This window comes from Phascolarctos cinereus, unplaced genomic scaffold, assembly GCF_003287225.1.
Source record: "Phascolarctos cinereus isolate Bilbo 61053 unplaced genomic scaffold, phaCin_HiC Scaffold_726;HRSCAF=1367, whole genome shotgun sequence".
Taxonomy (NCBI): Eukaryota; Metazoa; Chordata; class Mammalia; order Diprotodontia; family Phascolarctidae; genus Phascolarctos; species Phascolarctos cinereus.
Genome location: NW_027556098.1, coordinates 2,231,413 through 2,246,946, shown reverse-complemented (window position 1 = coordinate 2,246,946; position 15,534 = coordinate 2,231,413). Strand labels below are relative to the sequence as shown.

Sequence of the window (15,534 nt, the reverse complement as noted above, 5' to 3'; positions counted from 1 at the left end):
ATGTTGGACTTGGTGTCATGAAGATGTGAATTCAATTCCAGCCTCAGACACTTTGCTAACTGTATGATCCTGAGCAAGTCACTTATCCTCTGACACATTTTCCTCATTTTTAAAATGGTGCTAATAATAGCATCTGCCTCCCATGATTTTGAAGATCAAATTATTTATATATATATATATATATATATATAATATATACACACACACACACACACACATATACATATGTAAGCATACACATACAAATATATGTGTATGTATATAAATATAAAATTTTGCAGACTTTAAAGCTTATGTAAACATTAGCCATTATTGTCATTATGCTACTCTTTTCATCATTAACTTCTTCATATGAAAAGGAATATATCATGAAAGTATTTTATCAGAAAGAATATGCTTTTCTTTGGACAGATTTCAAGGTAGCCATATCACTCTCACCAACACCCTTCTACTAATCATTTCTCTTTTCTACATTGCATCACACCTGGCAAGAGTGAGTTGGTCCTGTTCCTACGTGATTTATAAGTCAGACTCTCCATCCAGTGAGAATTTTGTGTGACAAAAGCACATCTTACAGCTGCAGTCAATTGTTTAGTTGCTGGTAGTTGAAAGTTTTTCTGGTCTTAAGTAGTGGAGTTCGGATATTTATATTGGGTGCTGTCTCTGTTTACTTGGAAGACCCCAAATTCATATGCATAATGGGTTTTTAATTATGAGAATCAAGTGAGTTTGAGAAAGTGCACATCTCTATGTATCATGTATCATGTATGGCCTTGGTCTGCCATGCTGTAAAGCAAACAAGTTAGTGATAATTTTAAAAGTAATGAGCCAAAATTATAACTTTTTTCTTATGGTGAGCTATGGGGCTGGCAAAGAGGTAGGATCAAGATTGGGAGAGTGCTGATGAATGCACATTATGAATGAGCGAGGAAGGTTCTGGCTACTCTGGTCTCTTGTGAGTGTTGGGAGGACTTGAAACAGCAGGCCAGCAGAAGCATGGCATAGGAGCCATGCCAACACATGCTTCTAAGGACAGGCTCATGTGTTGTCTCTGGATTAAGTATCCTAACTTGCAGACCCCTGAGATCAAGAAATATATAGCTAGACTTCAGAAAAACCTGGAAAGAGTTGTATGGTCTGAGTGAAGTGAGCAGAACCAAGAGAACATTGTACACAGTAACAGCCACGTTGTGTGATGACTAATAGTGATAAACTTAACCCTTCCCAGTAATACAAGATTCTAAGACAACTCCAAAGGCTTCGTGATGGAAAATGCAATCCACATCCAAAGAAAGAACTATGGACTTTGAATGCAGATTGAAGCATACTATTTGCTGTTTTTTTCCTTCTGTTGAGTTTTGTTTCCTCTTTCTGGTGGTTCCTCCTATTGGTTCTAATTCTTACTTATAACATCACTAATGTGAAAATATGTTTAATAGGAATGTATATGTATAGCCTATATCAGATTGTGTGCCATCCTGGGGAGGGTGGTGGCGAGGAAGGGGGAGAAAAATTTTAAATGCAAAAGCATGTGGAAGTGATTGTTGATAAATCAAAATAAATTTTAAAGAAAGAAATATATAGCTAAAGATCATTATTACTGCCATTATTTCATCATGTATATGCTTAAGCTTTTATTTTAACAAATAAAAATAATTTCTTAAAAACTAGGTAAATAATTTTTTCAGTCATTTCAGTCATGTCTGACTCTTTGTGACCCCAGTTGGGATTTTCTTGGCAAACACACTAGAATGGTTTGTCATTTCCTTCTCCAGCTCATTTTACAGATAAGGAAACTGAGGCAAACAGATTAAGTGATTTGTCCAGAGTCCCAGCTAGTAAGTGTCTGAGGCCAAATTTGAACTCAGGTTCTTCTTGACTTCTTCTTGACTTCTTGACTCCAGGCCCAGCACCACCAAACTGAGTTTCTTACCAACATGTTCGAGTAGTAAAAATTCACACAGACAACTTCTTAGAAACATAATTAATTTTGTGATTTCTCTTGATACTAACAATGGCTGCAAACCTGTCCTAATTCTATTGTTATATTTAAACTGGTATATGAGTGTCTGTTCTGTGGTAAATGAATTATCAAAGAATTCTAGATTGAGAGTTGAAAGTGACTTTTAAGGTCATCTAGTCCGAACTCCTAAATTGAGAGAGGAGAAGTGAAATGGTTTGCCCAAGGTCACATGGACAGTAAATGGCAGAATCGGAATTTAAACCCAGTTCCTCTGACTCCAGATTCAACACTGTTACCATTTCATCTTGCTGTCTCTTTAAAGAAAGGAGTTTCTTTGTTTCTTAGAGCAAGGGCTCTTATGGGCTGCCTATTTCATTGTCTAGTCATTTTCAGAAATAGGAGTGCTAGCACATAGATTTATTTGTTGTCCTCCAGTGTCTTCCTTGCCAAATTTTACACCATGACACTTTTTCAGTAAGGTGACTAATCTTCATGTCCACTTAGGACATATGCTCTTTCCAGCCTGAAAAACCTCAACAATATATATTGAGTATGAGTCATGTTCTCATCATTATCATCATCACCACCATCATCACACATGCATGCTCTAGTACTTTGTTCTTTGTAAAGCACTCTAATATATATTTTTTCCCAATTATTTAGTTGTTGAAACAACCCCATGAAGTAGTTGAGGATATATACTGCTAACCTGGTGAAATAGCTTGAGTCTAATTTTAAAATTCCTGAGCATTTATTTATTTAACTTTTTACCAGTAGGGATTGCATTACTAACTATACCCTAAAGTCTTATGCAACTCTTCAAATAATTGCCAGGAATAACAGGTAGATTTTTAAATACATTACAATGTTTATTATTGACATTTTGGTAATGTTTATAAACCACATGTCTACTTTGGAAAATCTTTAGCCACTTTCAGCCGGTAAGTTCCTTAATGGTGAAGAAAAGGAAATAAAAGTCCGTTCTAACATTTAGATGTTATAGCTAAAATTCACATTCTGGATAGTGTCAAAATTAGCGACCTGATATTGAGAAACCAAACAGATATTTACAACATTACCCACCCCCCACCCCTTGAAATTAGCATGAACAATGACAAGTAATTATTAGCCAAATTAAGCATTTGAAAGATGCTTTTAAAAACTCTGTTGGTGAATTAATCTTCTTTGTTTATGCTTTGCAAAATTAACATTAGCATAGACCTAGCTGTGTCACTTCCCTATTTAATCAACTCCAGTGGTTTAGAATACCTAGAACAAATGTGGCGGCAACTGAGGACCACATGTAGCCTTGAGGCCTCAGGTTCCCCACCCATGGCCTAGAATGTACTCCTTCCTCACCTTGACCTCACAGAATCCTTTTCTTCCTTCAATATGCAATTTAAGCACCACCTATATGAAGCCTTTCCTGAACTCCTAAAACTGCTAGTGTCCTCCCTCTCAAATGACTTTTTGAATAACTACTTTGTATTTATTAGTAACACCCTGTTAGAATTGTTAGCTCATTTTAAGCCTAAGGGCAATATAAAAGCCCCTAGGTTCATGTGATTCCTTCCTTTTCTGCATGTGGGAGTTTATATTACACAGAAAGTTAGGAATACCATCACCAATCACTCCAAGCCACCAGTTAGACAAATTACTAACATTTAGGCAGAGATTTGACTCTGAATTAATTTACATTTGTATTTATCTCTTGTTAATCCCTGGTCCCTTTGCGGTTGAAGCAAAGTGCAAATTGTAGGAAACATTTGGGTAAAGAAGTAGCAGGATACATTATGGTGTCTGTTAATAGTCAGGAGCCAGGAATAGAAATTGGAGAAAGAGAAGACTTCTTAGAACTCTCCTGGGTCCTTAAGGTGACAAATTATGGTATCAGCCCCAAGCTTCTGCTCCCAAATTCCTGAAGGGCCAATGGCCCCTCCTTGATCTCTCCCTTCTCTGCCACTGATCATTCCTACTTTCTCTTTTTCCCTTTCCTGTACTGATGTCCCTGTTTCTTCCCACTGTCAGGCTCCTGAACTAGCTCTTTTTTTTTTTAAATACAAGCTCTTTAGGGTGTGACCTAGTCCCTTGTCCAAATTGAACAGATTTCTTGTCAAACTTATTTAAAATGTCTGATTGATTCAAGGAGGTGCCCAGAATTTGTTCACACCCAGTGAACAACAGATGTTGTTCTTACCCAATCAGTGTATTGGGGCTTAGCTGACTTTTACTTTAAATGAGTGATTTGATTGATTTATTCAACTGACACTCTTACTTAGTTAAAGATATATTAATTCATTGATCGATAGGTAGATCAATAGATGGATAGATAGATAGGTAGATAGATAGATAGATAGATAGATAGATAGATAGATAGATAGATAGATAGAATATTTATTAAATACTAGGGGCCTGGTACTATGCAAAGTGCTGAATATACAAATATAATCAAGCAGCTAGTCCTTTCCCTGAAGGGGCTTACACTTTGTTAGGGAAGACAGTTTATATTTATCCTCTTTACATTTATTCTATAACTACTTATACATGTCCTTGTTATCTCTCCTATTAGAATGTAAGCTCCCTTTGAGTAGAACTTAGTTTGTTGTATGTGTTTTCCCCCAACACCTAGCCCAGAGTACACCTACACCTAGTAGGTACTTAATAAATGCTTGCTGGTTGGTTGGATAATAGGATCATAGATCTGGAACTGAAGGGACCTTAGAGATCATCTGCTCCAGTCTCTTCCTTTTACAGATGAGGAAACTGAGACCCAGAAACTTAACATAACTTTCCTAAGGTTACTCAAGTCCAACCAATCAATCAGTAAACGTGTATTATGTGCCTAGTATGTGTCAGGCACTGTACCAAGCACTGAGGATACAAAAGGTTGGGGGGAGATAGTCCCTGCGCTCAAGGAGCCTACAGTCTGGTAGAGGAGACAACATGCAAACAAATATATACAAAGTGGGCTATATACAGTAAAGACAGGAAATAATTAACAGAGGGGAAGGCACTGGAATTAAGAAGGGTTGGGGAAGGCTTCCTGCAGAAAGTAGGATTTTAGTCAGGACTTAAAGGAAGCCAAGGAGGTTAATAGGCAGAGTCCAATAAGGAATGTTAAAGGCACGAGGGGACAGCCAGAGAAAATGCCCTTCTGATGTCAAAAGATGAAGTTTGGTTTTGGCTAAAACATCTATATATACACACTGAAATAATCAACCTCTTATTTCTTAGTTACTTTTCTTTGCCTGTCCCCCTTCCAAGAGCACCCCTAATGTTAACCCATCCCCACTCTGTCCCAGATGGAACATTATCATAACAACTAGTGCATCTGAAATTCCCTGAAGCCATATATGATTCACGCCATGGATAATCATCCTTACCTTATAGATAGACGAAAGAACAGAGAGGCTAAGAAGACTTTATCTCAAACATTGTCATTGTCATTTCTGGGGTCAAAATCATCTTTTGACACCTGTGTTAGTGGTTTTTTTTCTTCTCCCACATCTAGTCAACTGAGAATCAAATTATCTTTAATGGTGGGTTTGGTGAGATTCCTTGTTAATACTTTTGTGACTTTCCTTGAAGACCTATAGTCCTCAAAACATTACATTCTCTGCCCATAATAATCTCCTCTCCAAAGAGACTGGAGAATGATAATGGCAGAAAGTAGTTATAATTGTACTAGAAAATATTTCCCTAGGTAAAGTTTGTTACCCATAAACACGACGTCCTTGAATAAGTGTCATTGACATATAGGAGATGAAAGATTTAAAGGTATTGGATCTGTTACTCCTAAGAACAAAAGACATCTTAATAGTACTTAGCGTGACTTTAAGGCTATTTATCTCTTCCTTTCCCTGAATTTTGTGGCCCACCTTAAATTTACTCTCATTAATACAATGTTGTTTATCTGGAAAACAAATTCCCTTTGTCCTCCACTGAACACCTCCTATGGTTTTAATCTAAATGATTCTCATCTCCTACCAGCATTCTACAGATATCATAAATTCCAGCTGATAGCACCACCCTGGAATGGATCGATTCTCTATGCACGCAGGCTACGAAATGTTTGCATTACCTGGTACCTTCTTACCACATACATATTACTTGTTGGAGATGCCTTTCTTGACTTTGATATTTCCTATCTGGCTTTTTAATGAGCATCAGCTGTCTATGAGTTTATAGAAGAATTTTTATCACATGTATCCAAGCATGAAAGAAGGTAAGGGCCTGGGGACGGGGAGGTATGTGTTTGTGTGTCCATCTGCAGTGGGTAGAGTTGTCCAAGTATATTTGGACAACCAGAAACCTAGATATTTTGTGCAATATATTTAATTAGTGTGTATGTCCTGGGAATTTTAATTTTTAATGTAAACATTTATTGAATATATAATCACCAAGGATGTGATTTTTATTCACTAATCAAACTGTAAAATAATTACACTTATTTAAAAAACAACAACAACTAAATTTTACTTTAAAATACAAATGGGGACTGGTCCGGTGATTTCACTGACATAGGAAATGCTTAGATAAGGAAATTCCCTGTACCAATGCAGTTCAGCACCTTCTCTGCAATTTAGAGTCTCTGAGACTATAAATTCTTAATAAGTCTCTCTGCATTTCCTAGAGCAGAGGCCTCAAACATGCATGCCCACGACAATCCTGAGTGCTGGAACCAGATTAAAATGTAATTGTGAAATAGTTGACAAAATAAATAGAAATATAAGAGGATATAGATAATGTTGATATGTGGTTTTCTAAGTCAATATATGGCCCCCAGGGATCATTATGTATGACTTATTGGACCCTATTTCTATTTAAGTTTGATTCCACTGATCTAGAACATTGAAAGACTAAGTGAAGATTGCCCAGGGTCACATATGTTCCAGATGAGGGGCTTGAGCCCATGTCTTTCTGACTCAAAGGCAGCTCTCTACCCATTGTATCTCACATGGTAAAGAAACTCTTCAAATGAGACATAAAATAACAATTTTTTGGAGACATTAGTGTGTCTGGGCTCATTTGATGCAATATGTGTGTATGTATATATAATATACATATATATGCCTATGATAGGTTAATGTTGAATAACTTTATTGAGGCATCTTTATGTTCTCTGTGGTAATAGGCCTTTCTAGGTCAACTCCACTTATCACCTTTACATTATTAAAAATGTATGAATTAGATATTTTTCCTTCTAATTTATTGCTGTCCCATCAGATGACCTCTCACCTTTGTTGTTCAGTCATTTCAGTTGTATATGACTCTTTGTGGCCCCTTTTTGGGGTTTTCTTGGCAAAGATACCAGAATAGTTTGCCATTTCCTTCTCCAGCTTATTTTACACATGAGGAAACTGAGGCAGACAGGGTTAAGTGATTTGCCAGGGTCACACAGCTAGTCAGTGTCTGAGGCCAGATTTGAACTGGGGGAAATGAGTCTTCCTGATTCCAGGCCTAGCATTCTATCAGCTGTGCCACCTAGCTGCCCCTATCCTTACCTACATCATAAATGGAAGCTAAAGGATTCAGAGGGTTATCTAAATTAATCCACGCCAGTGTTTTAAAAGACATTCTAGTCTTGTATGAGAGAGGAACATTGGAGAGGTTTTTTTTAAGTGATTGGTAACAATTTTATAAATGAAGATCACTCCAGATTAATCTGAAGTTTCAAAAAAATACTTGTTTTGAAAGTGCCATTTATCCCATTCAATAGCCATTACGTTTGTTGTTCATTGACGGATTTTTTTTTTTTTATAAACTAGGATGTGGGCTCAAGTACCTCAAAAATTTAAAGAGCTCCTTTTCCTCTCCTCCCCACTTGGTTGTTCATGTTTCAATTGGCATTCATTTCATCTAAGGTCTGCCCTTTGAAAGGATTTCACTCCTCTGTGGAGTGAAAAATTTGCAAATATTTGAGTGTAGAAACAAATACCTAAAATGGCATAAGCAGCCTGAATAGCTGCAAATGGATTTTCCTGCCAAACTGTGGGTGATGGTATTTTGGCCAGACAGCTTTGCTTTCCTAATTAGAACCATTGCCTTGGAATTGCAAACTTCAGGGTTTAGCTCTCTCTACTTCACTTCTTCAGTCCTGCAAATTGCATGCTGAGATTCTGGTTATCAACCTACCTGATTTTTCTTGCCCCTTGAAGACAGGTCAGAGTTCCCTAACAAGTTTGGATAACAGTGAAAGGTGAGAGGGTTCCTGGTAGAAGTGGAAACCTTCCAGATCTCCCTAAGTCTCACTCATATTTCCTTCTGTCCTGGAAGAGGGTATGAAAGGCAACATCTAGATCTTAGAATCATAGGGTTTGATCACAGGGGCTTTGAGCTATATAGGACCTCCTTCATTTTATAGATGATTGAACAGTCTTGGAGAGCTTGTGATCTGCTCAGGTCACACAGGTAGTACTGTAAATGGGGAAAAAATGGAGTTTCCTATCAGGTGGCACCAACACTTGCTGCCTTGCTGGTCAGGTCTTGATTCTTACCACCTTAGGTCCTCACCACAAAACAGTAATTATAATTGCTTGTATTTAAGTAAATAATTCAAATCCATAGAAGCATCAAGACTCAACATATAAAAAGCCTGATATGATACAGATAATTTCTAAAAATGGCAATTAATACTATGCTAAGTTATGTTAGATGGGCTAAGTTTTGTAATTTTAGTTTCCTATGTATGCTGGGATCCACTTTATTGAGAAAGCTCCTTCCTTCTTTTCTTCTTCTTTTTTTAGGATATGATATAATTGAATCTTTCCTTGGCCCAGGAGATGTGACCATCCATTGATGCCCTTGGAATTGTTTCAGCCATTGAGGTCCCTCTGCCTTTAAGAACAGAAATAGGTTGTGGGACTTTACCGGTTTTTTTTTTGTCTACTTGTCACAGAATGCCTTTTTTATCGGTTAGCGGTCTTCCTTTTCCTTCCAAACAAACACTGTGGTTAAGTATTCATTTATAGGGGCAGCTAGGTGGCACAATGGATAGAGCACTGGCCCTGGAGTCAGGAGGACTTGAGTTCAAATCCAGCCTCAGACCAAACACTTGACACTTACCGTGTGACCCTGGGCAAGTCACTTAACCCCAACTGCCTAAAAACAATTTTTTTTAAAATCTTAATTTATTATTGGTGCCTTCATTCAGTGAGACAGCTCACCTATTTTCAACGAGGTACAATGCATTTTTTAAAAAAGAGAAATCCTATGTGATCTAAAAAAAATTACTGTCAGAGCCGCTGCTAGTTTTAAGGGGTTTTTTAATGAATCAAAACCTTAATAGTGTATGTTATTTTAGACTATGGAAAGCTTGTAGCCTAACGTGGGTCCATTGTTATAATCCATTCTAATCAGACGATACAGTGGATCTTAAAGAAGAGGAAGCAGAGTAGCGAATGAATGTAATGGAATTGTTTTTGTGCCCTTAGAAACAGTGAATACAAGGCATATAGAGAAAAATAGGAAGACTTGTATGAACTGATACAGTGGAAAGTGGTCAATACCAGGGGAACAATCAATACACACAACAGCTATAGTAATCTAAATGAAAAGCATACTAAAAAATACTAACGACTGGTTTTGACCCCAGAGAAGAGATGGTAGAGAGGCAGGGGACTGAGAGTGCAGAATACCAGTCTTTCTATGAGATACTGTCATTGTGCCAGCGAGTTCTGCTGAATAGGGTTTGTTTGTTAGAAGTGGGGAAGGTGCTAAATTGGTGCAGAAGATGGCTCTCTCTGTAAATGACTATGTTGTGGCAAACAAAGGGAATCAATAAAACTTCTTTTAAAAAGAGGGGGTGGGGTGGGTGGTAGATGAACACTGAATTAAAGGTGCTCCCGCTCCCCAAAAATCCTACTCTATGGTATGTTTGTAAAAATGCTTAATAGAGTTCATGACATTGTAACAAACTTTAATCTGACTCAACTGTTTTACATTAGGGATTGATATGCGACCCTTATTTGCAATATAACTTTCTTTACTTAAAAGGAAGTAGTGGTGGGTGGGTGAGACTTTGAGACTATGGTGGTTTATTAGCCCATTTGATGTAATAGAAACTCATTTAAACTTGAAGTTAGCTTCAACCTCTTCTTTGTAGTGAAGGTTTCTGGGTGGTTGGAAAGATGAGAGAGAGAGAAAGAAAGAGAGAATAAAAATAAGGCAGACAGGGAAGGAAGGGAAATGGTTTAAGCTAAGGGCAAGTCTACAACCTATGTATAGACTCTATAAAGGAGGCAGGATTGTGTAGTGAAATGAATACTGGATTTGTTGCAGAAGCCATGGATTGTTACTTACTCTGAGTTTGCATAACATCCAACTTTCAAGTGACATCTAATGATTTTTCCTTGTCAAATTCAGTTGTTGACCTATTGGTTACAGGTATATTGGGAAGAGCCTTGAACTTGGATTCAGGAAACCTGGGTTTTTCTTTTGTCTTACCAGCTGTGTATCATAGGACAAATCCACTAACTTTCCTCTACCTAATTTCTTATCTGTACAATGGGAATACTTTCCCTATCCTTTGGTTTTGTGAGGATAAAATGTGACAATGGGTATAAAAGCACTTTGAGAAGTAAAAAATACTATAGTTAGTTGACGTAAGAGGGTATTATTATGGCCTTCTAGCCAAGAGCTCCATGTAAATTTGATGTCATCACCAGTTTTCTATTTCATTGCTTGATTGTTTTTACTGACCAATGAAGAGGAGATTGTGACTATTGAAGTTCTGGAGAGTGAGAATTTGTTCCCTTGACCTAGCCATGTCTTTTGGCCAGGCCTTAATGCAAGGGTAGTTTGTTTCAATTTTTTTGTGACAGCTGTCCCCATGAGCTTGACTCCCTTCTCTATTTCCAGTCTAATTAGATCAGGCGATGCTGTGCAAACCACATTCCTTCAGCATATGGACATGGTGCCATGATTCCTTCAAAGAAGCTTATGGGGAGTCACAGAAGGGAGGGCACTATGGCTAGAAATGGAAAACAACTCCCAAAGAGAAATTAATGCCACCCACAGAAGAAATCAGTTAGGGAAAAAGTTATTGCTCTTTTAATAAGAGGTGGAGGGGAACAATGGTGAGCTTTCTCCATTCCCTTAACCTGCCACTTTGTATGCCCCACCTAGTTGCTGGGTAATAATCTAAATATTAACCACAGGGTTCTTAACCTTTTTTTGGTTTGTGGCTCCACTGAGTAGTCTGGTCAACCGCAGGACCCCTTATTGAATCAGATCAGATTAGATTAGATCAAGGCAGGTGTTGTCATAAATGCTGAGAATACAAACGCAGACAAAAGGAAGACCTGATCCCTACCCTCAAGGAGCTTACTTTCTAATGGAAGAAAATAACACATAAAATGGAGGTGAAAGGACATCAAATGGAGGTTACTGGCCAGAAACTCACCAACTAGGGAGGGTGCCTCAGGGGGTAGTTTTTGCGTGGATAAAATAAAATACATAAGATTACAACAGAAACCAATTAGTTAATCAACTACCATTTATTAATTACCTACGATGTGTTAAGTACTGGGGATACAAGAAAAAAGAAAAAAATAGCCCCTTTTCTCAAGGACCTCACATTAATAATGGGGGAAAGAGTATGAAAGTAGGTTGAAATATAGATATGCATATGTATGCATACACACACACACACACACACACACAAGTTCATGGACCTCTATTTAAGAACCCTTGCATTAACATATTGTACTCTACTGGTGCAATAGATAAGTCTGGAGAAATCATTAGTAGTTGTTGGTTTTGGGGGTTGTTGTTTTTTTTTTTTGGTGAGGCGATCAGGGTTAAGTGACTTGCCCAGGGTCACACGGCTAGTAAGTGTTAAGTGTCTGAAGCTGGATTTGAACTCAGTTCCTCCTGACTCCAAGGTCAGAGCTCTATTCACTGTGCCACCTAGCTGCCCCAGTAGTTCTTCTTCAGGAAAAGATTGAGGACACTTGAGTTAAGATAAAAGTTCTGAGGAATTTACTGGGTTGGGTTTCCAGTCCTCTCCAGAAATGATAGTTAGGCACAAGGTACAAAAAGAATTAGTGTTTCTGGGAGAGGAATGGCTGTGATGTCACTTGTCTGTTTCCTATTTTCCTTACTCCTCATCCCAAACTCCTGCTGTCAAGCTGAAACTTCTGTAGCTCAGAAGCAGCTGGCTGATGTCCAGTGTTGGGATGGTACTTGCAAAGTGCTATTTGAGACTTCAGACTAAAACTTGTTGGGATAAAGTTTCTAAGGAGTTCCGGCTGAAATGGTTCTGTGACTACCCCTGCATCCATACAAATGCCTCTTCACATTTGTGCATGGGATTTTCACAAAGCAATCTTCCTCCAGGGGTGGGGCATTTGGAATTTGTCTTGGGGAAATGAGATCTGCCTTCTAACCAATCAGCCTTTACCATATAAGATTCCAGAGAACAGACGCTGAATCTTTTTATGGGATGGCACACTAAGGTTACTTTAATTCATACAAAGTAATAATGGATCTTCCTCTGGCCACAGGAGCTGATGCACTAAATTTAAAAATGAAGTTCATTTGTTACCTAGAAGTGCCTTGGTTATTAAATTATAAAAATGTGGCCATTGCAAGGTCTTTCTGAGCCCTGGGATACAGATAATTGCCCTTAGGCCTGAAATCATAGAGGGAGCAGAGGAAAGAGAACGGTGAATTGAGCTGGTATCTTTTTAACCAACTGTAAGCAATCCAGCATTGGGGGATTAATAAACTGCAGGAACAAGGGGAAAACAGCCCAAAAAAGAGAAATTAATGCAACCCACAGAAGAAATCTGCCAGGGAAAATGGTAATGCCATTTTAATTAGGCCAGGTTTTGAATGAGAACTCCATTAAGACCGTCTCTTCTGTTCAAGAGTCTCTGTGTACCTCAATTGTTCTCCTCGTGTCTTTGCCCAGTTCCACCAGCTGCCAACCTGAAATAACGTTACATTTGAGTCACTGGTTTCCAAAAGGATGACAAGTAGGTTGTGTGCAGCTAAATGGGACAAGGCTGTCTTCCACTGATCCCTGCCAGCTTGGGTCTGGACTTGGGCCATCCCAGCATTAGCCTTGATTTATCACGTGATTGGGTATTTCAAGGAACAGGGGAAGAATTGGCCCGCTGTTGTGGGAGTAGAGTGGGGAATGGATGGGAAGAAGAAAAGGAAGGGAGAATGAAGAAAACTGGGTGGATATCCAACAAGTCAACTTATGAACAGGTTTTCTTGATTCTCTAATAAAGATGTTTTTCTTTACTCCTTGGTTCCCTTACGTTTCAACCACTATTTAGTATCGTACAAGCCCTAGAATTCCCAGGGGATCACACTTTCTCAACAGCTTTGCTGTGGATTATTGATGAGGACACAGTGAGATGCTCTGGTGAAATCTGACAAGTCTCAGATGGTGCTAAATACACCTGGATCTTTAATTGAGTACAACTCAGACTCCTTATGCCGTGTATACTGTCTCCCATCCTTAGAGTCTGGTCTGATTTTGGTGTAGCCTGGGAATGTAGTCCATATGAGAGCAGGCATGGGAGACTCCACTTAAGTCTGCCCTGGCCTGGAAGTCTGTAGAAAGCTGGGGCACTTTTGTACTGGCCTCAGTTGTGTGGAGGAGGTAGGCTGGGCATTAGATGACTCTAGTTTGAACCAAAATGTCATCCAGCCTCCCTGTGATCCAGAGCCTCTAATTAGCCATGCAACTGAGTTACCTTTTCTGGGATTTTCTGAACTGAAGATTTCTAGTTCATTCCTTACCCTAAGGGTTGAGCTAGATTACTGCACATTTCTTAAAACCCTCAGTTTTGGCTCATAGGTCTAGGCTAAGAGTGAACTTATATGTTCCCAGGCATAGCATAAACAATGTTTTTTTATTGTTGTTCACTCATTTCAATCATGTCTGACTCTATGATCCCAGTTGGAGTTTTCTTAGCAAAGATACTGGAGTGGCTTGCCATTTTCTTCTACGGTTTATTTTACAATGAGGAAACTGAGGTAAACAGGGTTAAGTGACTTGCCCAGGGTCACACAGCTAGTAATTATCTGAGGCTGAATTTGAACTCAGGTCCTCCTGACTCCAGGCCCTATGCTCTATCCACTGTGCTGCCCATGTACCCTCATATTGCATGGGTAGACACGTGATGGTGATAAATAACAGTGGGAGAGGGGTATGGTGTAACTGAGGCACTGGTGCATGACGAATGGCTGGTTGCTATGTGTCTTTCAGCATTTGAATTGTTTTCTCCTAGCTGTTCTCACTTAGTCTCTAAGGAAACTAAGAAGACAAAGGACTGAGTTTTAGGTGATTTATTATTCAATTTATTTTTATTTAATTATTTATTCTTATTTGTTCTCTTTATTTTTATGTTGTTTTATTTTTTATTTATATTTGTTATTGTTTACTTCATTTATTTAATTATTTATTTTGCATGCTTTAATATTACATATACTTTAGATGCGCTATTCTATAGTTATTTATTATTTTAAGTGAAATAGCAAGATTCATGGTCAGCAGTCACGTCTGTGTGTTTATATCTGCATATTAAATAGTTGCATGCTTTAAGAAACTGGAAAATATTTAGTTAGCTCCCATAAGAGTAGAATTAATGAAGAATAAAAGGGAAAGGAGGAAAATAGATAACATTTCATATGAAAAAGACTAGGGGAGTTTAATGGACTGCAAACCCAATACGAGTCAACACCTTGACAGTGTTGATTCATATTGGAGTATCTGAATACTACTCTGAGTTTTAATAATGGAGTACTACTTCAAGACCAGAGTATAGTTATCACTTCCATGTCTTGACTTCACCCTGATTTTGATATATCACAGGTTGGCATAAGAAATTAAATGGCAATTTTCTGGGAGTTTTGCACAAGTTGTAGGCCATACTTGAAAGCCAACAGATGACACAGAAAAAGTTTAGAAACTCAGAAATGCATAAAATATATGCATAGTATTGTATAATATCAACATACTTTGTCTTTTAATACCAGAATAATTCAGACTTCTCTGGTACGAAGGAAGTGACAAAAGAAGTTTCGTGGATTTCTAAATCGCAGGAGTGCCACACCCCTAAGCCCTGCTATGTGGAAGGGATAACTGTAAGGAATAAATGTTTTCATCAGATCCTATCCAAAATATTGTGTTTAGTTTAGGCCTACACACTTTAGAAAGAACTTTGATACATTGGGGTGCATACAGAAAAAGGTGAGGGATAGTGAGGGAACTGGAAACCATGCCCTATGAAGATCTGATGGGGAAGCTAGATATATTGACCCTGAAGAAGAGAAAACTTCTTGTCTGGGGGAGGCAAGTAGCTGTCTTCTTGTATTTGAAAGACTGTCAGGTGGAAGAGGGACTAGCCTTACTTCTTTATCTGTAAAATAGGGATAATAAAAGCAGCTATCTGACAGGGCTATTGTGAGGCTCAGACCAAAATCATGTGTAAAGTGCTTTGCAAACCTTGAAGAACTATATACACTTTAGTTATTATTAGTTATTGGCAATCATGAAGGGTTGTACTTTGAGTCAGAAGCTTTAGATATACACATTTACCTGCTTGATAATA

At 38.2% G+C, this 15,534-nt stretch overlaps 1 protein-coding gene across 1 annotated transcript in view; it reads left to right on the top strand.

Moving 5' to 3' along the window:
- Window positions 1–15,534, top strand: part of NHS (NHS actin remodeling regulator) — a 432,063-nt gene that overhangs the window by 87,262 nt on the left and 329,267 nt on the right. The gene's annotated exons all lie outside the window — the stretch shown is intronic.